The 18,440-nt window shown below is 39.7% G+C and overlaps 11 non-coding genes across 11 annotated transcripts; 5 read left to right on the top strand and 6 right to left on the bottom strand.

Moving 5' to 3' along the window:
• Nucleotides 1–474: 474 nt before the first annotated feature.
• Nucleotides 475–666, bottom strand: LOC149938800 (U2 spliceosomal RNA). The gene has a single exon (XR_016481578.1). It is a non-coding gene; the product is annotated as a U2 spliceosomal RNA (small nuclear RNA).
• Nucleotides 667–1,819: 1,153 nt separating this feature from the next.
• Nucleotides 1,820–1,938, top strand: LOC149938801 (5S ribosomal RNA). The gene has a single exon (XR_016482181.1). It is a non-coding gene; the product is annotated as a 5S ribosomal RNA (ribosomal RNA).
• Nucleotides 1,939–3,921: 1,983 nt separating this feature from the next.
• On the bottom strand, nt 3,922–4,113 carry LOC149938802 (U2 spliceosomal RNA). The gene has a single exon (XR_016481579.1). It is a non-coding gene; the product is annotated as a U2 spliceosomal RNA (small nuclear RNA).
• A 1,152-nt stretch (nt 4,114–5,265) lies between these two features.
• Nucleotides 5,266–5,384, top strand: LOC149938803 (5S ribosomal RNA). Its single transcript, XR_016482182.1, has one exon. It is a non-coding gene; the product is annotated as a 5S ribosomal RNA (ribosomal RNA).
• Nucleotides 5,385–7,367: 1,983 nt separating this feature from the next.
• Nucleotides 7,368–7,559, bottom strand: LOC149938804 (U2 spliceosomal RNA). Its single transcript, XR_016481581.1, has one exon. It is a non-coding gene; the product is annotated as a U2 spliceosomal RNA (small nuclear RNA).
• A 1,153-nt stretch (nt 7,560–8,712) lies between these two features.
• On the top strand, nt 8,713–8,831 carry LOC149938805 (5S ribosomal RNA). The gene has a single exon (XR_016482183.1). It is a non-coding gene; the product is annotated as a 5S ribosomal RNA (ribosomal RNA).
• Nucleotides 8,832–10,814: 1,983 nt separating this feature from the next.
• Nucleotides 10,815–11,006, bottom strand: LOC149938806 (U2 spliceosomal RNA). The gene has a single exon (XR_016481582.1). It is a non-coding gene; the product is annotated as a U2 spliceosomal RNA (small nuclear RNA).
• Nucleotides 11,007–12,158: 1,152 nt separating this feature from the next.
• LOC149938807 (5S ribosomal RNA) lies at nt 12,159–12,277 on the top strand. The gene has a single exon (XR_016482184.1). It is a non-coding gene; the product is annotated as a 5S ribosomal RNA (ribosomal RNA).
• Nucleotides 12,278–14,260: 1,983 nt separating this feature from the next.
• LOC149938808 (U2 spliceosomal RNA) lies at nt 14,261–14,452 on the bottom strand. The gene has a single exon (XR_016481583.1). It is a non-coding gene; the product is annotated as a U2 spliceosomal RNA (small nuclear RNA).
• Nucleotides 14,453–15,605: 1,153 nt separating this feature from the next.
• On the top strand, nt 15,606–15,724 carry LOC149938809 (5S ribosomal RNA). The gene has a single exon (XR_016482186.1). It is a non-coding gene; the product is annotated as a 5S ribosomal RNA (ribosomal RNA).
• A 1,983-nt stretch (nt 15,725–17,707) lies between these two features.
• Nucleotides 17,708–17,899, bottom strand: LOC149938810 (U2 spliceosomal RNA). Its single transcript, XR_016481584.1, has one exon. It is a non-coding gene; the product is annotated as a U2 spliceosomal RNA (small nuclear RNA).
• Between the last annotated feature and the right edge of the window lie 541 nt (nt 17,900–18,440).

Here is an 18,440-nt window from a genome sequence, read left to right on the forward strand (position 1 = left end):
ACTCCTTGGGTATCCATAATGGAGGAGAGGACTGAAAGGGGGAAAACCAAGCATGGACGCGCCCAGGAAAATACCAAGGAGGATAGGAAGGGAGGCGAAGTAGGAGGGATGAACGCGGCAGCATCCTTGTAAGAAGCTTAGCGGCGGGAAAATTTCGGAAAAATGGCGGCTAGACGTAGCGTAGCTGCCGCAATCTTGCCGCCATTCATCCCTCCTACTTCGCCTCCCTTCCTATCCTCCGTGAAAATACCGCGAAAAAGAGTGTATAACTAGGTAAAAGAAAATTCAAAAACTGGAATCTTTCCGATTCTTCATTATTAACTATTCGACAATAAGGATTTTACCACTTATGACGTCAGAGGGGCAATATATTATAATAAAGAAATATATATAAAGACAGCCAAATAACATTTCCCGGAAATACTGTGTTGCGCAGTGCGCCATTATAAGAGCGTTTGATTTTTGATTTCAAGAGAGAAGTGGGCCGATCCCGGATTTACTGCAATACCAGGCCGACCCGTGGCGGAGGTGGAGCAAGCTCCGACCACTCCGCCGCCGTCCAAAAATAAGTTTAATATCTTGGGCCCCGATGGGACCCGTATCAGATATTAAGCTGATAAGAACAGATACTACACTTTGATCTTAGCCAAAAGGCCGAGAAGCGATAACCCGCTAGGAGCCGTCACTGTTTAACAAAGTAAAAAGAGAGAATTCGAGCATTTCAAATATTTCATAATTACGTCACCGAATGTTGGTCCTGGTGGGAGATGACAACGTTTGTAGCCATCGCGCGAACAAAGGAGAAGACGATATCTTGAATCCGTGAAATAGAGGTACACCGCCAGGCCCGGACTGGCACTTTTGGGGTCATCGGCTAGAGACAGTAGAGTGGGCCACTTTACCGGGCCGTATGGAAAAAAAATCTAAATGGTGGTTTATAGGACCATAAATAACGTATTAAGTGTACTAGATTCTACGTGAAACGTCAAACGCGTTTAAATGACCATTTAGGAAAAATTTATTATAAGCGAATAGAGCGTTCTATAAAAGTGGACCATAACCGGTCACTTTTCATACAGACTATAGAGCTGGTTCAGCAGGACTAACAACTTTTGTTATTCTTTGGTTTAAGAGAATTCGGCTTATGTCCTGTCTTTATATGAATATTTTAGAGACGTACCTTTTAGGAGTTGTAGGAGGCACCCTAGGTGTTGAAGTATGTTTGGGGTTAAGGATATTTTCATGATCTAAGTTTCATCTTAAACACGTGGATTTGGGACTAGTATTTTCTAGAATTTTTCTTATTTGCCATCATACATTTATTACAAAAATCATTTAAAATAAGAAAAAAGGCGCGGAAAGCAAAGCCGGAAATATGTGAAGCCTAGGCTAGCAACTACGCTACTAATAAAAATTGACTGCTCTCAATTTCTTACGGGTTTGCCAGATAAATATATTTCTCTAAGACGAAAAACCGGCCAAACCTTCACCTCCTCCGAACTCCAAAGGGGGAAAGCACACCACACCAATTTTATAGATTCGTAAACGCGCCTTCCCAATCGACCGCCATCACCTTACAGTCTACGGGGAGGGTGATGAAAAAACTGGTTTGGGGGGGGGGGGGGGGATGAAATTTCTGCGGTAAAGGGCTTGCTCGTTGGTTGTCTGTACGATAATATCGGCGCCCAGTAAACGTTTCTAAAAAGAGTGTATAGAACGTTCTATTGGAGCCGCATGCAGCCGGTGGCCCTCGGCGATCACCAACCTACCAGGACCTGGCTAGTCGCGGCTTGTCCACCGCTATCAATTACACTCTAGCGGCAACGGCCATATCACGCTGAATACACCGGTTCTCGTCTGATCACCGAAGTTAAGCAGCGTCGAGCGCGGTCAGTACTTGGGAGGGAGACCACCTGGGAACACCGCGTGCCGTTGGCTACTCATTTATTTTCGCGGGATGGGATTTGCGTCTTTTAACAGGAAAATACCTTCATCCTATCATTTTGACGCTGCTTTTTTATGCAATTAAAAGTTCGCCCAGACGATAATATTATTTCGGTCAACTCTTGGCCTTTTTTTAACAACTGGCAGCATCTTTCCGTGAATAAAATACATGTTAGTATCAAAATTGAACAAAATAAAATGGCGAGAAAATTGGTTTTCATTTTATTCTACTTAAGGCTTGTACTTAAAATAGTACTAACTTACTTACTTACTTACTTACTTACTTACTTACTTACTTACTAACTAACTAACTAACTAACTAACTAACTAACTAACTAACTAACTAACTAATTAACTAACTAACTAACTAACTAACTAATTAACTAACTAACTAACTAACTAACTAACTAACTAACTAACGTTTATCTCTAAACAAAAACATTTCCGCGGTAAAATCCACTCTGAAATGGCCTTTTCTGGTTTTGGAATGAAGTCCAAAGTTAAAATTTTATTAACAAATTCTAATTGTGAAATATATTTTTTGTTCTAAATTTTAATCTTAAATGTAATTTAAATAGTTGAATCTAAAAAAGGACTTTTGGAAAATGTTTTATAGAAGGTTTTATCATGGGACAGCCGCATGGATTAGGGGAGTAACCCAAAAATACAAAATATCAAAACAAACCACGAAATTAAATAATAAAACGGAGACAGAGATATATTTTTTAAACAAAATAATATAGCTAACTTTTATCTATTAATTGTTTTAGGTGATGTAGTTTATGTAAAATATAAAAATGAACCTTGGCACAATATAAATTTAATGTCATGTTTTATTGATACTTAGAAAAAGTAACAAACATTTCAAAAGTCAGATCTTTGAGATCATTATTAAAAAAATATAACATTTTAAATCCGAACTCCTCTATAAATATTAAAATTATAAATTCCTAATCTACTTTAACAAAAGATATATCATATTAAGTTTAATACTATTAATGTTAGGAATAATCATGACTTTGAGATAAATAGAACAAAAATGTTTAATTCCAAATATAGTTAATTATAGAGCAATATATAATAAATGATTTTGTACTTACCAAAAATAAGCCTTGCCACTTTATATCTTGGTAATGTAGCTGCCGCGGGCGGCGGGCCCCCGGCGGCGACTCACTGTCCACGGAAGACGGGAAGAGAGAAAAAATGGAGAGGGGCTTATTTCGTGTTTTCTCTTTACGCGGAACATCTTGGCTGGAACCCAATGACCTAAAAATGAGGGGCGCGCTGTCTCTACCCACCATACCGAAACCCGCGAATTTACGTTATGAAAACCGGTTCCTTCAGCCAACCACTTAGAACATGCACGATTTACGAACCTTGGGTTACGAATAAAACCACAGGAATAACACAGAACAACCTCTTTTCGCGCCTTTATTTTACCCCTCTTACTTGCCTCCCGCTCGTCGGCCATTGCCTCTGCCCTAAACGGGGAGTCTAGCATCCACTCCTTGGGTATCCATAATGGAGGAGAGGACTGAAAGGGGGAAAACCAAGCATGGACGCGCCCAGGAAAATACCAAGGAGGATAGGAAGGGAGGCGAAGTAGGAGGGATGAACGCGGCAGCATCCTTGTAAGAAGCTTAGCGGCGGGAAAATTTCGGAAAAATGGCGGCTAGACGTAGCGTAGCTGCCGCAATCTTGCCGCCATTCATCCCTCCTACTTCGCCTCCCTTCCTATCCTCCGTGAAAATACCGCGAAAAAGAGTGTATAACTAGGTAAAAGAAAATTCAAAAACTGGAATCTTTCCGATTCTTCATTATTAACTATTCGACAATAAGGATTTTACCACTTATGACGTCAGAGGGGCAATATATTATAATAAAGAAATATATATAAAGACAGCCAAATAACATTTCCCGGAAATACTGTGTTGCGCAGTGCGCCATTATAAGAGCGTTTGATTTTTGATTTCAAGAGAGAAGTGGGCCGATCCCGGATTTACTGCAATACCAGGCCGACCCGTGGCGGAGGTGGAGCAAGCTCCGACCACTCCGCCGCCGTCCAAAAATAAGTTTAATATCTTGGGCCCCGATGGGACCCGTATCAGATATTAAGCTGATAAGAACAGATACTACACTTTGATCTTAGCCAAAAGGCCGAGAAGCGATAACCCGCTAGGAGCCGTCACTGTTTAACAAAGTAAAAAGAGAGAATTCGAGCATTTCAAATATTTCATAATTACGTCACCGAATGTTGGTCCTGGTGGGAGATGACAACGTTTGTAGCCATCGCGCGAACAAAGGAGAAGACGATATCTTGAATCCGTGAAATAGAGGTACACCGCCAGGCCCGGACTGGCACTTTTGGGGTCATCGGCTAGAGACAGTAGAGTGGGCCACTTTACCGGGCCGTATGGAAAAAAAATCTAAATGGTGGTTTATAGGACCATAAATAACGTATTAAGTGTACTAGATTCTACGTGAAACGTCAAACGCGTTTAAATGACCATTTAGGAAAAATTTATTATAAGCGAATAGAGCGTTCTATAAAAGTGGACCATAACCGGTCACTTTTCATACAGACTATAGAGCTGGTTCAGCAGGACTAACAACTTTTGTTATTCTTTGGTTTAAGAGAATTCGGCTTATGTCCTGTCTTTATATGAATATTTTAGAGACGTACCTTTTAGGAGTTGTAGGAGGCACCCTAGGTGTTGAAGTATGTTTGGGGTTAAGGATATTTTCATGATCTAAGTTTCATCTTAAACACGTGGATTTGGGACTAGTATTTTCTAGAATTTTTCTTATTTGCCATCATACATTTATTACAAAAATCATTTAAAATAAGAAAAAAGGCGCGGAAAGCAAAGCCGGAAATATGTGAAGCCTAGGCTAGCAACTACGCTACTAATAAAAATTGACTGCTCTCAATTTCTTACGGGTTTGCCAGATAAATATATTTCTCTAAGACGAAAAACCGGCCAAACCTTCACCTCCTCCGAACTCCAAAGGGGGAAAGCACACCACACCAATTTTATAGATTCGTAAACGCGCCTTCCCAATCGACCGCCATCACCTTACAGTCTACGGGGAGGGTGATGAAAAAACTGGTTTGGGGGGGGGGGGGGGATGAAATTTCTGCGGTAAAGGGCTTGCTCGTTGGTTGTCTGTACGATAATATCGGCGCCCAGTAAACGTTTCTAAAAAGAGTGTATAGAACGTTCTATTGGAGCCGCATGCAGCCGGTGGCCCTCGGCGATCACCAACCTACCAGGACCTGGCTAGTCGCGGCTTGTCCACCGCTATCAATTACACTCTAGCGGCAACGGCCATATCACGCTGAATACACCGGTTCTCGTCTGATCACCGAAGTTAAGCAGCGTCGAGCGCGGTCAGTACTTGGGAGGGAGACCACCTGGGAACACCGCGTGCCGTTGGCTACTCATTTATTTTCGCGGGATGGGATTTGCGTCTTTTAACAGGAAAATACCTTCATCCTATCATTTTGACGCTGCTTTTTTATGCAATTAAAAGTTCGCCCAGACGATAATATTATTTCGGTCAACTCTTGGCCTTTTTTTAACAACTGGCAGCATCTTTCCGTGAATAAAATACATGTTAGTATCAAAATTGAACAAAATAAAATGGCGAGAAAATTGGTTTTCATTTTATTCTACTTAAGGCTTGTACTTAAAATAGTACTAACTTACTTACTTACTTACTTACTTACTTACTTACTTACTTACTAACTAACTAACTAACTAACTAACTAACTAACTAACTAACTAACTAACTAATTAACTAACTAACTAACTAACTAACTAATTAACTAACTAACTAACTAACTAACTAACTAACTAACTAACGTTTATCTCTAAACAAAAACATTTCCGCGGTAAAATCCACTCTGAAATGGCCTTTTCTGGTTTTGGAATGAAGTCCAAAGTTAAAATTTTATTAACAAATTCTAATTGTGAAATATATTTTTTGTTCTAAATTTTAATCTTAAATGTAATTTAAATAGTTGAATCTAAAAAAGGACTTTTGGAAAATGTTTTATAGAAGGTTTTATCATGGGACAGCCGCATGGATTAGGGGAGTAACCCAAAAATACAAAATATCAAAACAAACCACGAAATTAAATAATAAAACGGAGACAGAGATATATTTTTTAAACAAAATAATATAGCTAACTTTTATCTATTAATTGTTTTAGGTGATGTAGTTTATGTAAAATATAAAAATGAACCTTGGCACAATATAAATTTAATGTCATGTTTTATTGATACTTAGAAAAAGTAACAAACATTTCAAAAGTCAGATCTTTGAGATCATTATTAAAAAAATATAACATTTTAAATCCGAACTCCTCTATAAATATTAAAATTATAAATTCCTAATCTACTTTAACAAAAGATATATCATATTAAGTTTAATACTATTAATGTTAGGAATAATCATGACTTTGAGATAAATAGAACAAAAATGTTTAATTCCAAATATAGTTAATTATAGAGCAATATATAATAAATGATTTTGTACTTACCAAAAATAAGCCTTGCCACTTTATATCTTGGTAATGTAGCTGCCGCGGGCGGCGGGCCCCCGGCGGCGACTCACTGTCCACGGAAGACGGGAAGAGAGAAAAAATGGAGAGGGGCTTATTTCGTGTTTTCTCTTTACGCGGAACATCTTGGCTGGAACCCAATGACCTAAAAATGAGGGGCGCGCTGTCTCTACCCACCATACCGAAACCCGCGAATTTACGTTATGAAAACCGGTTCCTTCAGCCAACCACTTAGAACATGCACGATTTACGAACCTTGGGTTACGAATAAAACCACAGGAATAACACAGAACAACCTCTTTTCGCGCCTTTATTTTACCCCTCTTACTTGCCTCCCGCTCGTCGGCCATTGCCTCTGCCCTAAACGGGGAGTCTAGCATCCACTCCTTGGGTATCCATAATGGAGGAGAGGACTGAAAGGGGGAAAACCAAGCATGGACGCGCCCAGGAAAATACCAAGGAGGATAGGAAGGGAGGCGAAGTAGGAGGGATGAACGCGGCAGCATCCTTGTAAGAAGCTTAGCGGCGGGAAAATTTCGGAAAAATGGCGGCTAGACGTAGCGTAGCTGCCGCAATCTTGCCGCCATTCATCCCTCCTACTTCGCCTCCCTTCCTATCCTCCGTGAAAATACCGCGAAAAAGAGTGTATAACTAGGTAAAAGAAAATTCAAAAACTGGAATCTTTCCGATTCTTCATTATTAACTATTCGACAATAAGGATTTTACCACTTATGACGTCAGAGGGGCAATATATTATAATAAAGAAATATATATAAAGACAGCCAAATAACATTTCCCGGAAATACTGTGTTGCGCAGTGCGCCATTATAAGAGCGTTTGATTTTTGATTTCAAGAGAGAAGTGGGCCGATCCCGGATTTACTGCAATACCAGGCCGACCCGTGGCGGAGGTGGAGCAAGCTCCGACCACTCCGCCGCCGTCCAAAAATAAGTTTAATATCTTGGGCCCCGATGGGACCCGTATCAGATATTAAGCTGATAAGAACAGATACTACACTTTGATCTTAGCCAAAAGGCCGAGAAGCGATAACCCGCTAGGAGCCGTCACTGTTTAACAAAGTAAAAAGAGAGAATTCGAGCATTTCAAATATTTCATAATTACGTCACCGAATGTTGGTCCTGGTGGGAGATGACAACGTTTGTAGCCATCGCGCGAACAAAGGAGAAGACGATATCTTGAATCCGTGAAATAGAGGTACACCGCCAGGCCCGGACTGGCACTTTTGGGGTCATCGGCTAGAGACAGTAGAGTGGGCCACTTTACCGGGCCGTATGGAAAAAAAATCTAAATGGTGGTTTATAGGACCATAAATAACGTATTAAGTGTACTAGATTCTACGTGAAACGTCAAACGCGTTTAAATGACCATTTAGGAAAAATTTATTATAAGCGAATAGAGCGTTCTATAAAAGTGGACCATAACCGGTCACTTTTCATACAGACTATAGAGCTGGTTCAGCAGGACTAACAACTTTTGTTATTCTTTGGTTTAAGAGAATTCGGCTTATGTCCTGTCTTTATATGAATATTTTAGAGACGTACCTTTTAGGAGTTGTAGGAGGCACCCTAGGTGTTGAAGTATGTTTGGGGTTAAGGATATTTTCATGATCTAAGTTTCATCTTAAACACGTGGATTTGGGACTAGTATTTTCTAGAATTTTTCTTATTTGCCATCATACATTTATTACAAAAATCATTTAAAATAAGAAAAAAGGCGCGGAAAGCAAAGCCGGAAATATGTGAAGCCTAGGCTAGCAACTACGCTACTAATAAAAATTGACTGCTCTCAATTTCTTACGGGTTTGCCAGATAAATATATTTCTCTAAGACGAAAAACCGGCCAAACCTTCACCTCCTCCGAACTCCAAAGGGGGAAAGCACACCACACCAATTTTATAGATTCGTAAACGCGCCTTCCCAATCGACCGCCATCACCTTACAGTCTACGGGGAGGGTGATGAAAAAACTGGTTTGGGGGGGGGGGGGGGGATGAAATTTCTGCGGTAAAGGGCTTGCTCGTTGGTTGTCTGTACGATAATATCGGCGCCCAGTAAACGTTTCTAAAAAGAGTGTATAGAACGTTCTATTGGAGCCGCATGCAGCCGGTGGCCCTCGGCGATCACCAACCTACCAGGACCTGGCTAGTCGCGGCTTGTCCACCGCTATCAATTACACTCTAGCGGCAACGGCCATATCACGCTGAATACACCGGTTCTCGTCTGATCACCGAAGTTAAGCAGCGTCGAGCGCGGTCAGTACTTGGGAGGGAGACCACCTGGGAACACCGCGTGCCGTTGGCTACTCATTTATTTTCGCGGGATGGGATTTGCGTCTTTTAACAGGAAAATACCTTCATCCTATCATTTTGACGCTGCTTTTTTATGCAATTAAAAGTTCGCCCAGACGATAATATTATTTCGGTCAACTCTTGGCCTTTTTTTAACAACTGGCAGCATCTTTCCGTGAATAAAATACATGTTAGTATCAAAATTGAACAAAATAAAATGGCGAGAAAATTGGTTTTCATTTTATTCTACTTAAGGCTTGTACTTAAAATAGTACTAACTTACTTACTTACTTACTTACTTACTTACTTACTTACTTACTAACTAACTAACTAACTAACTAACTAACTAACTAACTAACTAACTAACTAATTAACTAACTAACTAACTAACTAACTAATTAACTAACTAACTAACTAACTAACTAACTAACTAACTAACGTTTATCTCTAAACAAAAACATTTCCGCGGTAAAATCCACTCTGAAATGGCCTTTTCTGGTTTTGGAATGAAGTCCAAAGTTAAAATTTTATTAACAAATTCTAATTGTGAAATATATTTTTTGTTCTAAATTTTAATCTTAAATGTAATTTAAATAGTTGAATCTAAAAAAGGACTTTTGGAAAATGTTTTATAGAAGGTTTTATCATGGGACAGCCGCATGGATTAGGGGAGTAACCCAAAAATACAAAATATCAAAACAAACCACGAAATTAAATAATAAAACGGAGACAGAGATATATTTTTTAAACAAAATAATATAGCTAACTTTTATCTATTAATTGTTTTAGGTGATGTAGTTTATGTAAAATATAAAAATGAACCTTGGCACAATATAAATTTAATGTCATGTTTTATTGATACTTAGAAAAAGTAACAAACATTTCAAAAGTCAGATCTTTGAGATCATTATTAAAAAAATATAACATTTTAAATCCGAACTCCTCTATAAATATTAAAATTATAAATTCCTAATCTACTTTAACAAAAGATATATCATATTAAGTTTAATACTATTAATGTTAGGAATAATCATGACTTTGAGATAAATAGAACAAAAATGTTTAATTCCAAATATAGTTAATTATAGAGCAATATATAATAAATGATTTTGTACTTACCAAAAATAAGCCTTGCCACTTTATATCTTGGTAATGTAGCTGCCGCGGGCGGCGGGCCCCCGGCGGCGACTCACTGTCCACGGAAGACGGGAAGAGAGAAAAAATGGAGAGGGGCTTATTTCGTGTTTTCTCTTTACGCGGAACATCTTGGCTGGAACCCAATGACCTAAAAATGAGGGGCGCGCTGTCTCTACCCACCATACCGAAACCCGCGAATTTACGTTATGAAAACCGGTTCCTTCAGCCAACCACTTAGAACATGCACGATTTACGAACCTTGGGTTACGAATAAAACCACAGGAATAACACAGAACAACCTCTTTTCGCGCCTTTATTTTACCCCTCTTACTTGCCTCCCGCTCGTCGGCCATTGCCTCTGCCCTAAACGGGGAGTCTAGCATCCACTCCTTGGGTATCCATAATGGAGGAGAGGACTGAAAGGGGGAAAACCAAGCATGGACGCGCCCAGGAAAATACCAAGGAGGATAGGAAGGGAGGCGAAGTAGGAGGGATGAACGCGGCAGCATCCTTGTAAGAAGCTTAGCGGCGGGAAAATTTCGGAAAAATGGCGGCTAGACGTAGCGTAGCTGCCGCAATCTTGCCGCCATTCATCCCTCCTACTTCGCCTCCCTTCCTATCCTCCGTGAAAATACCGCGAAAAAGAGTGTATAACTAGGTAAAAGAAAATTCAAAAACTGGAATCTTTCCGATTCTTCATTATTAACTATTCGACAATAAGGATTTTACCACTTATGACGTCAGAGGGGCAATATATTATAATAAAGAAATATATATAAAGACAGCCAAATAACATTTCCCGGAAATACTGTGTTGCGCAGTGCGCCATTATAAGAGCGTTTGATTTTTGATTTCAAGAGAGAAGTGGGCCGATCCCGGATTTACTGCAATACCAGGCCGACCCGTGGCGGAGGTGGAGCAAGCTCCGACCACTCCGCCGCCGTCCAAAAATAAGTTTAATATCTTGGGCCCCGATGGGACCCGTATCAGATATTAAGCTGATAAGAACAGATACTACACTTTGATCTTAGCCAAAAGGCCGAGAAGCGATAACCCGCTAGGAGCCGTCACTGTTTAACAAAGTAAAAAGAGAGAATTCGAGCATTTCAAATATTTCATAATTACGTCACCGAATGTTGGTCCTGGTGGGAGATGACAACGTTTGTAGCCATCGCGCGAACAAAGGAGAAGACGATATCTTGAATCCGTGAAATAGAGGTACACCGCCAGGCCCGGACTGGCACTTTTGGGGTCATCGGCTAGAGACAGTAGAGTGGGCCACTTTACCGGGCCGTATGGAAAAAAAATCTAAATGGTGGTTTATAGGACCATAAATAACGTATTAAGTGTACTAGATTCTACGTGAAACGTCAAACGCGTTTAAATGACCATTTAGGAAAAATTTATTATAAGCGAATAGAGCGTTCTATAAAAGTGGACCATAACCGGTCACTTTTCATACAGACTATAGAGCTGGTTCAGCAGGACTAACAACTTTTGTTATTCTTTGGTTTAAGAGAATTCGGCTTATGTCCTGTCTTTATATGAATATTTTAGAGACGTACCTTTTAGGAGTTGTAGGAGGCACCCTAGGTGTTGAAGTATGTTTGGGGTTAAGGATATTTTCATGATCTAAGTTTCATCTTAAACACGTGGATTTGGGACTAGTATTTTCTAGAATTTTTCTTATTTGCCATCATACATTTATTACAAAAATCATTTAAAATAAGAAAAAAGGCGCGGAAAGCAAAGCCGGAAATATGTGAAGCCTAGGCTAGCAACTACGCTACTAATAAAAATTGACTGCTCTCAATTTCTTACGGGTTTGCCAGATAAATATATTTCTCTAAGACGAAAAACCGGCCAAACCTTCACCTCCTCCGAACTCCAAAGGGGGAAAGCACACCACACCAATTTTATAGATTCGTAAACGCGCCTTCCCAATCGACCGCCATCACCTTACAGTCTACGGGGAGGGTGATGAAAAAACTGGTTTGGGGGGGGGGGGGGGATGAAATTTCTGCGGTAAAGGGCTTGCTCGTTGGTTGTCTGTACGATAATATCGGCGCCCAGTAAACGTTTCTAAAAAGAGTGTATAGAACGTTCTATTGGAGCCGCATGCAGCCGGTGGCCCTCGGCGATCACCAACCTACCAGGACCTGGCTAGTCGCGGCTTGTCCACCGCTATCAATTACACTCTAGCGGCAACGGCCATATCACGCTGAATACACCGGTTCTCGTCTGATCACCGAAGTTAAGCAGCGTCGAGCGCGGTCAGTACTTGGGAGGGAGACCACCTGGGAACACCGCGTGCCGTTGGCTACTCATTTATTTTCGCGGGATGGGATTTGCGTCTTTTAACAGGAAAATACCTTCATCCTATCATTTTGACGCTGCTTTTTTATGCAATTAAAAGTTCGCCCAGACGATAATATTATTTCGGTCAACTCTTGGCCTTTTTTTAACAACTGGCAGCATCTTTCCGTGAATAAAATACATGTTAGTATCAAAATTGAACAAAATAAAATGGCGAGAAAATTGGTTTTCATTTTATTCTACTTAAGGCTTGTACTTAAAATAGTACTAACTTACTTACTTACTTACTTACTTACTTACTTACTTACTTACTAACTAACTAACTAACTAACTAACTAACTAACTAACTAACTAACTAACTAATTAACTAACTAACTAACTAACTAACTAATTAACTAACTAACTAACTAACTAACTAACTAACTAACTAACGTTTATCTCTAAACAAAAACATTTCCGCGGTAAAATCCACTCTGAAATGGCCTTTTCTGGTTTTGGAATGAAGTCCAAAGTTAAAATTTTATTAACAAATTCTAATTGTGAAATATATTTTTTGTTCTAAATTTTAATCTTAAATGTAATTTAAATAGTTGAATCTAAAAAAGGACTTTTGGAAAATGTTTTATAGAAGGTTTTATCATGGGACAGCCGCATGGATTAGGGGAGTAACCCAAAAATACAAAATATCAAAACAAACCACGAAATTAAATAATAAAACGGAGACAGAGATATATTTTTTAAACAAAATAATATAGCTAACTTTTATCTATTAATTGTTTTAGGTGATGTAGTTTATGTAAAATATAAAAATGAACCTTGGCACAATATAAATTTAATGTCATGTTTTATTGATACTTAGAAAAAGTAACAAACATTTCAAAAGTCAGATCTTTGAGATCATTATTAAAAAAATATAACATTTTAAATCCGAACTCCTCTATAAATATTAAAATTATAAATTCCTAATCTACTTTAACAAAAGATATATCATATTAAGTTTAATACTATTAATGTTAGGAATAATCATGACTTTGAGATAAATAGAACAAAAATGTTTAATTCCAAATATAGTTAATTATAGAGCAATATATAATAAATGATTTTGTACTTACCAAAAATAAGCCTTGCCACTTTATATCTTGGTAATGTAGCTGCCGCGGGCGGCGGGCCCCCGGCGGCGACTCACTGTCCACGGAAGACGGGAAGAGAGAAAAAATGGAGAGGGGCTTATTTCGTGTTTTCTCTTTACGCGGAACATCTTGGCTGGAACCCAATGACCTAAAAATGAGGGGCGCGCTGTCTCTACCCACCATACCGAAACCCGCGAATTTACGTTATGAAAACCGGTTCCTTCAGCCAACCACTTAGAACATGCACGATTTACGAACCTTGGGTTACGAATAAAACCACAGGAATAACACAGAACAACCTCTTTTCGCGCCTTTATTTTACCCCTCTTACTTGCCTCCCGCTCGTCGGCCATTGCCTCTGCCCTAAACGGGGAGTCTAGCATCCACTCCTTGGGTATCCATAATGGAGGAGAGGACTGAAAGGGGGAAAACCAAGCATGGACGCGCCCAGGAAAATACCAAGGAGGATAGGAAGGGAGGCGAAGTAGGAGGGATGAACGCGGCAGCATCCTTGTAAGAAGCTTAGCGGCGGGAAAATTTCGGAAAAATGGCGGCTAGACGTAGCGTAGCTGCCGCAATCTTGCCGCCATTCATCCCTCCTACTTCGCCTCCCTTCCTATCCTCCGTGAAAATACCGCGAAAAAGAGTGTATAACTAGGTAAAAGAAAATTCAAAAACTGGAATCTTTCCGATTCTTCATTATTAACTATTCGACAATAAGGATTTTACCACTTATGACGTCAGAGGGGCAATATATTATAATAAAGAAATATATATAAAGACAGCCAAATAACATTTCCCGGAAATACTGTGTTGCGCAGTGCGCCATTATAAGAGCGTTTGATTTTTGATTTCAAGAGAGAAGTGGGCCGATCCCGGATTTACTGCAATACCAGGCCGACCCGTGGCGGAGGTGGAGCAAGCTCCGACCACTCCGCCGCCGTCCAAAAATAAGTTTAATATCTTGGGCCCCGATGGGACCCGTATCAGATATTAAGCTGATAAGAACAGATACTACACTTTGATCTTAGCCAAAAGGCCGAGAAGCGATAACCCGCTAGGAGCCGTCACTGTTTAACAAAGTAAAAAGAGAGAATTCGAGCATTTCAAATATTTCATAATTACGTCACCGAATGTTGGTCCTGGTGGGAGATGACAACGTTTGTAGCCATCGCGCGAACAAAGGAGAAGACGATATCTTGAATCCGTGAAATAGAGGTACACCGCCAGGCCCGGACTGGCACTTTTGGGGTCATCGGCTAGAGACAGTAGAGTGGGCCACTTTACCGGGCCGTATGGAAAAAAAATCTAAATGGTGGTTTATAGGACCATAAATAACGTATTAAGTGTACTAGATTCTACGTGAAACGTCAAACGCGTTTAAATGACCATTTAGGAAAAATTTATTATAAGCGAATAGAGCGTTCTATAAAAGTGGACCATAACCGGTCACTTTTCATACAGACTATAGAGCTGGTTCAGCAGGACTAACAACTTTTGTTATTCTTTGGTTTAAGAGAATTCGGCTTATGTCCTGTCTTTATATGAATATTTTAGAGACGTACCTTTTAGGAGTTGTAGGAGGCACCCTAGGTGTTGAAGTATGTTTGGGGTTAAGGATATTTTCATGATCTAAGTTTCATCTTAAACACGTGGATTTGGGACTAGTATTTTCTAGAATTTTTCTTATTTGCCATCATACATTTATTACAAAAATCATTTAAAATAAGAAAAAAGGCGCGGAAAGCAAAGCCGGAAATATGTGAAGCCTAGGCTAGCAACTACGCTACTAATAAAAATTGACTGCTCTCAATTTCTTACGGGTTTGCCAGATAAATATATTTCTCTAAGACGAAAAACCGGCCAAACCTTCACCTCCTCCGAACTCCAAAGGGGGAAAGCACACCACACCAATTTTATAGATTCGTAAACGCGCCTTCCCAATCGACCGCCATCACCTTACAGTCTACGGGGAGGGTGATGAAAAAACTGGTTTGGGGGGGGGGGGGGGGATGAAATTTCTGCGGTAAAGGGCTTGCTCGTTGGTTGTCTGTACGATAATATCGGCGCCCAGTAAACGTTTCTAAAAAGAGTGTATAGAACGTTCTATTGGAGCCGCATGCAGCCGGTGGCCCTCGGCGATCACCAACCTACCAGGACCTGGCTAGTCGCGGCTTGTCCACCGCTATCAATTACACTCTAGCGGCAACGGCCATATCACGCTGAATACACCGGTTCTCGTCTGATCACCGAAGTTAAGCAGCGTCGAGCGCGGTCAGTACTTGGGAGGGAGACCACCTGGGAACACCGCGTGCCGTTGGCTACTCATTTATTTTCGCGGGATGGGATTTGCGTCTTTTAACAGGAAAATACCTTCATCCTATCATTTTGACGCTGCTTTTTTATGCAATTAAAAGTTCGCCCAGACGATAATATTATTTCGGTCAACTCTTGGCCTTTTTTTAACAACTGGCAGCATCTTTCCGTGAATAAAATACATGTTAGTATCAAAATTGAACAAAATAAAATGGCGAGAAAATTGGTTTTCATTTTATTCTACTTAAGGCTTGTACTTAAAATAGTACTAACTTACTTACTTACTTACTTACTTACTTACTTACTTACTTACTAACTAACTAACTAACTAACTAACTAACTAACTAACTAACTAACTAACTAACTAACTAACTAACTAACTAACTAACTAATTAACTAACTAACTAACTAACTAACTAACTAACTAACTAACGTTTATCTCTAAACAAAAACATTTCCGCGGTAAAATCCACTCTGAAATGGCCTTTTCTGGTTTTGGAATGAAGTCCAAAGTTAAAATTTTATTAACAAATTCTAATTGTGAAATATATTTTTTGTTCTAAATTTTAATCTTAAATGTAATTTAAATAGTTGAATCTAAAAAAGGACTTTTGGAAAATGTTTTATAGAAGGTTTTATCATGGGACAGCCGCATGGATTAGGGGAGTAACCCAAAAATACAAAATATCAAAACAAACCACGAAATTAAATAATAAAACGGAGACAGAGATATATTTTTTAAACAAAATAATATAGCTAACTTTTATCTATTAATTGTTTTAGGTGATGTAGTTTATGTAAAATATAAAAATGAACCTTGGCACAATATAAATTTAATGTCATGTTTTATTGATACTTAGAAAAAGTAACAAACATTTCAAAAGTCAGATCTTTGAGATCATTATTAAAAAAATATAACATTTTAAATCCGAACTCCTCTATAAATATTAAAATTATAAATTCCTAATCTACTTTAACAAAAGATATATCATATTAAGTTTAATACTATTAATGTTAGGAATAATCATGACTTTGAGATAAATAGAACAAAAATGTTTAATTCCAAATATAGTTAATTATAGAGCAATATATAATAAATGATTTTGTACTTACCAAAAATAAGCCTTGCCACTTTATATCTTGGTAATGTAGCTGCCGCGGGCGGCGGGCCCCCGGCGGCGACTCACTGTCCACGGAAGACGGGAAGAGAGAAAAAATGGAGAGGGGCTTATTTCGTGTTTTCTCTTTACGCGGAACATCTTGGCTGGAACCCAATGACCTAAAAATGAGGGGCGCGCTGTCTCTACCCACCATACCGAAACCCGCGAATTTACGTTATGAAAACCGGTTCCTTCAGCCAACCACTTAGAACATGCACGATTTACGAACCTTGGGTTACGAATAAAACCACAGGAATAACACAGAACAACCTCTTTTCGCGCCTTTATTTTACCCCTCTTACTTGCCTCCCGCTCGTCGGCCATTGCCTCTGCCCTAAACGGGGAGTCTAGCATCCACTCCTTGGGTATCCATAATGGAGGAGAGGACTGAAAGGGGGAAAACCAAGCATGGACGCGCCCAGGAAAATACCAAGGAGGATAGGAAGGGAGGCGAAGTAGGAGGGATGAACGCGGCAGCATCCTTGTAAGAAGCTTAGCGGCGGGAAAATTTCGGAAAAATGGCGGCTAGACGTAGCGTAGCTGCCGCAATCTTGCCGCCATTCATCCCTCCTACTTCGCCTCCCTTCCTATCCTCCGTGAAAATACCGCGAAAAAGAGTGTATAACTAGGTAAAAGAAAATTCAAAAACTGGAATCTTTCCGATTCTTCATTATTAACTATTCGACAATAAGGATTTTACCACTTATGACGTCAGAGGGGCAATATATTATAATAAAGAAATATATATAAAGACAGCCAAATAACATTTCCCGGAAATACTGTGTTGCGCAGTGCGCCATTATAAGAGCGTTTGATTTTTGATTTCAAGAGAGAAGTGGGCCGATCCCGGATTTACTGCAATACCAGGCCGACCCGTGGCGGAGGTGGAGCAAGCTCCGACCACTCCGCCGCCGTCCAAAAATAAGTTTAATATCTTGGGCCCCGATGGGACCCGTATCAGATATTAAGCTGATAAGAACAGATACTACACTTTGATCTTAGCCAAAAGGCCGAGAAGCGATAACCCGCTAGGAGCCGTCACTGTTTAACAAAGTAAAAAGAGAGAATTCGAGCATTTCAAATATTTCATAATTACGTCACCGAATGTTGGTCCTGGTGGGAGATGACAACGTTTGTAGCCATCGCGCGAACAAAGGAGAAGACGATATCTTGAATCCGTGAAATAGAGGTACACCGCCAGGCCCGGACTGGCACTTTTGGGGTCATCGGCTAGAGACAGTAGAGTGGGCCACTTTACCGGGCCGTATGGAAAAAAAATCTAAATGGTGGTTTATAGGACCATAAATAACGTATTAAGTGTACTAGATTCTACGTGAAACGTCAAACGCGTTTAAATGACCATTTAGGAAAAATTTATTATAAGCGAATAGAGCGTTCTATAAAAGTGGACCATAACCGGTCACTTTTCATACAGACTATAGAGCTGGTTCAGCAGGACTAACAACTTTTGTTATTCTTTGGTTTAAGAGAATTCGGCTTATGTCCTGTCTTTATATGAATATTTTAGAGACGTACCTTTTAGGAGTTGTAGGAGGCACCCTA

This window comes from Leiobunum rupestre, chromosome 6, assembly GCF_980474605.1.
Source record: "Leiobunum rupestre chromosome 6, qqLeiRupe1.1.hap1, whole genome shotgun sequence".
NCBI classification, from domain to species: Eukaryota; Metazoa; Arthropoda; class Arachnida; order Opiliones; family Sclerosomatidae; genus Leiobunum; species Leiobunum rupestre.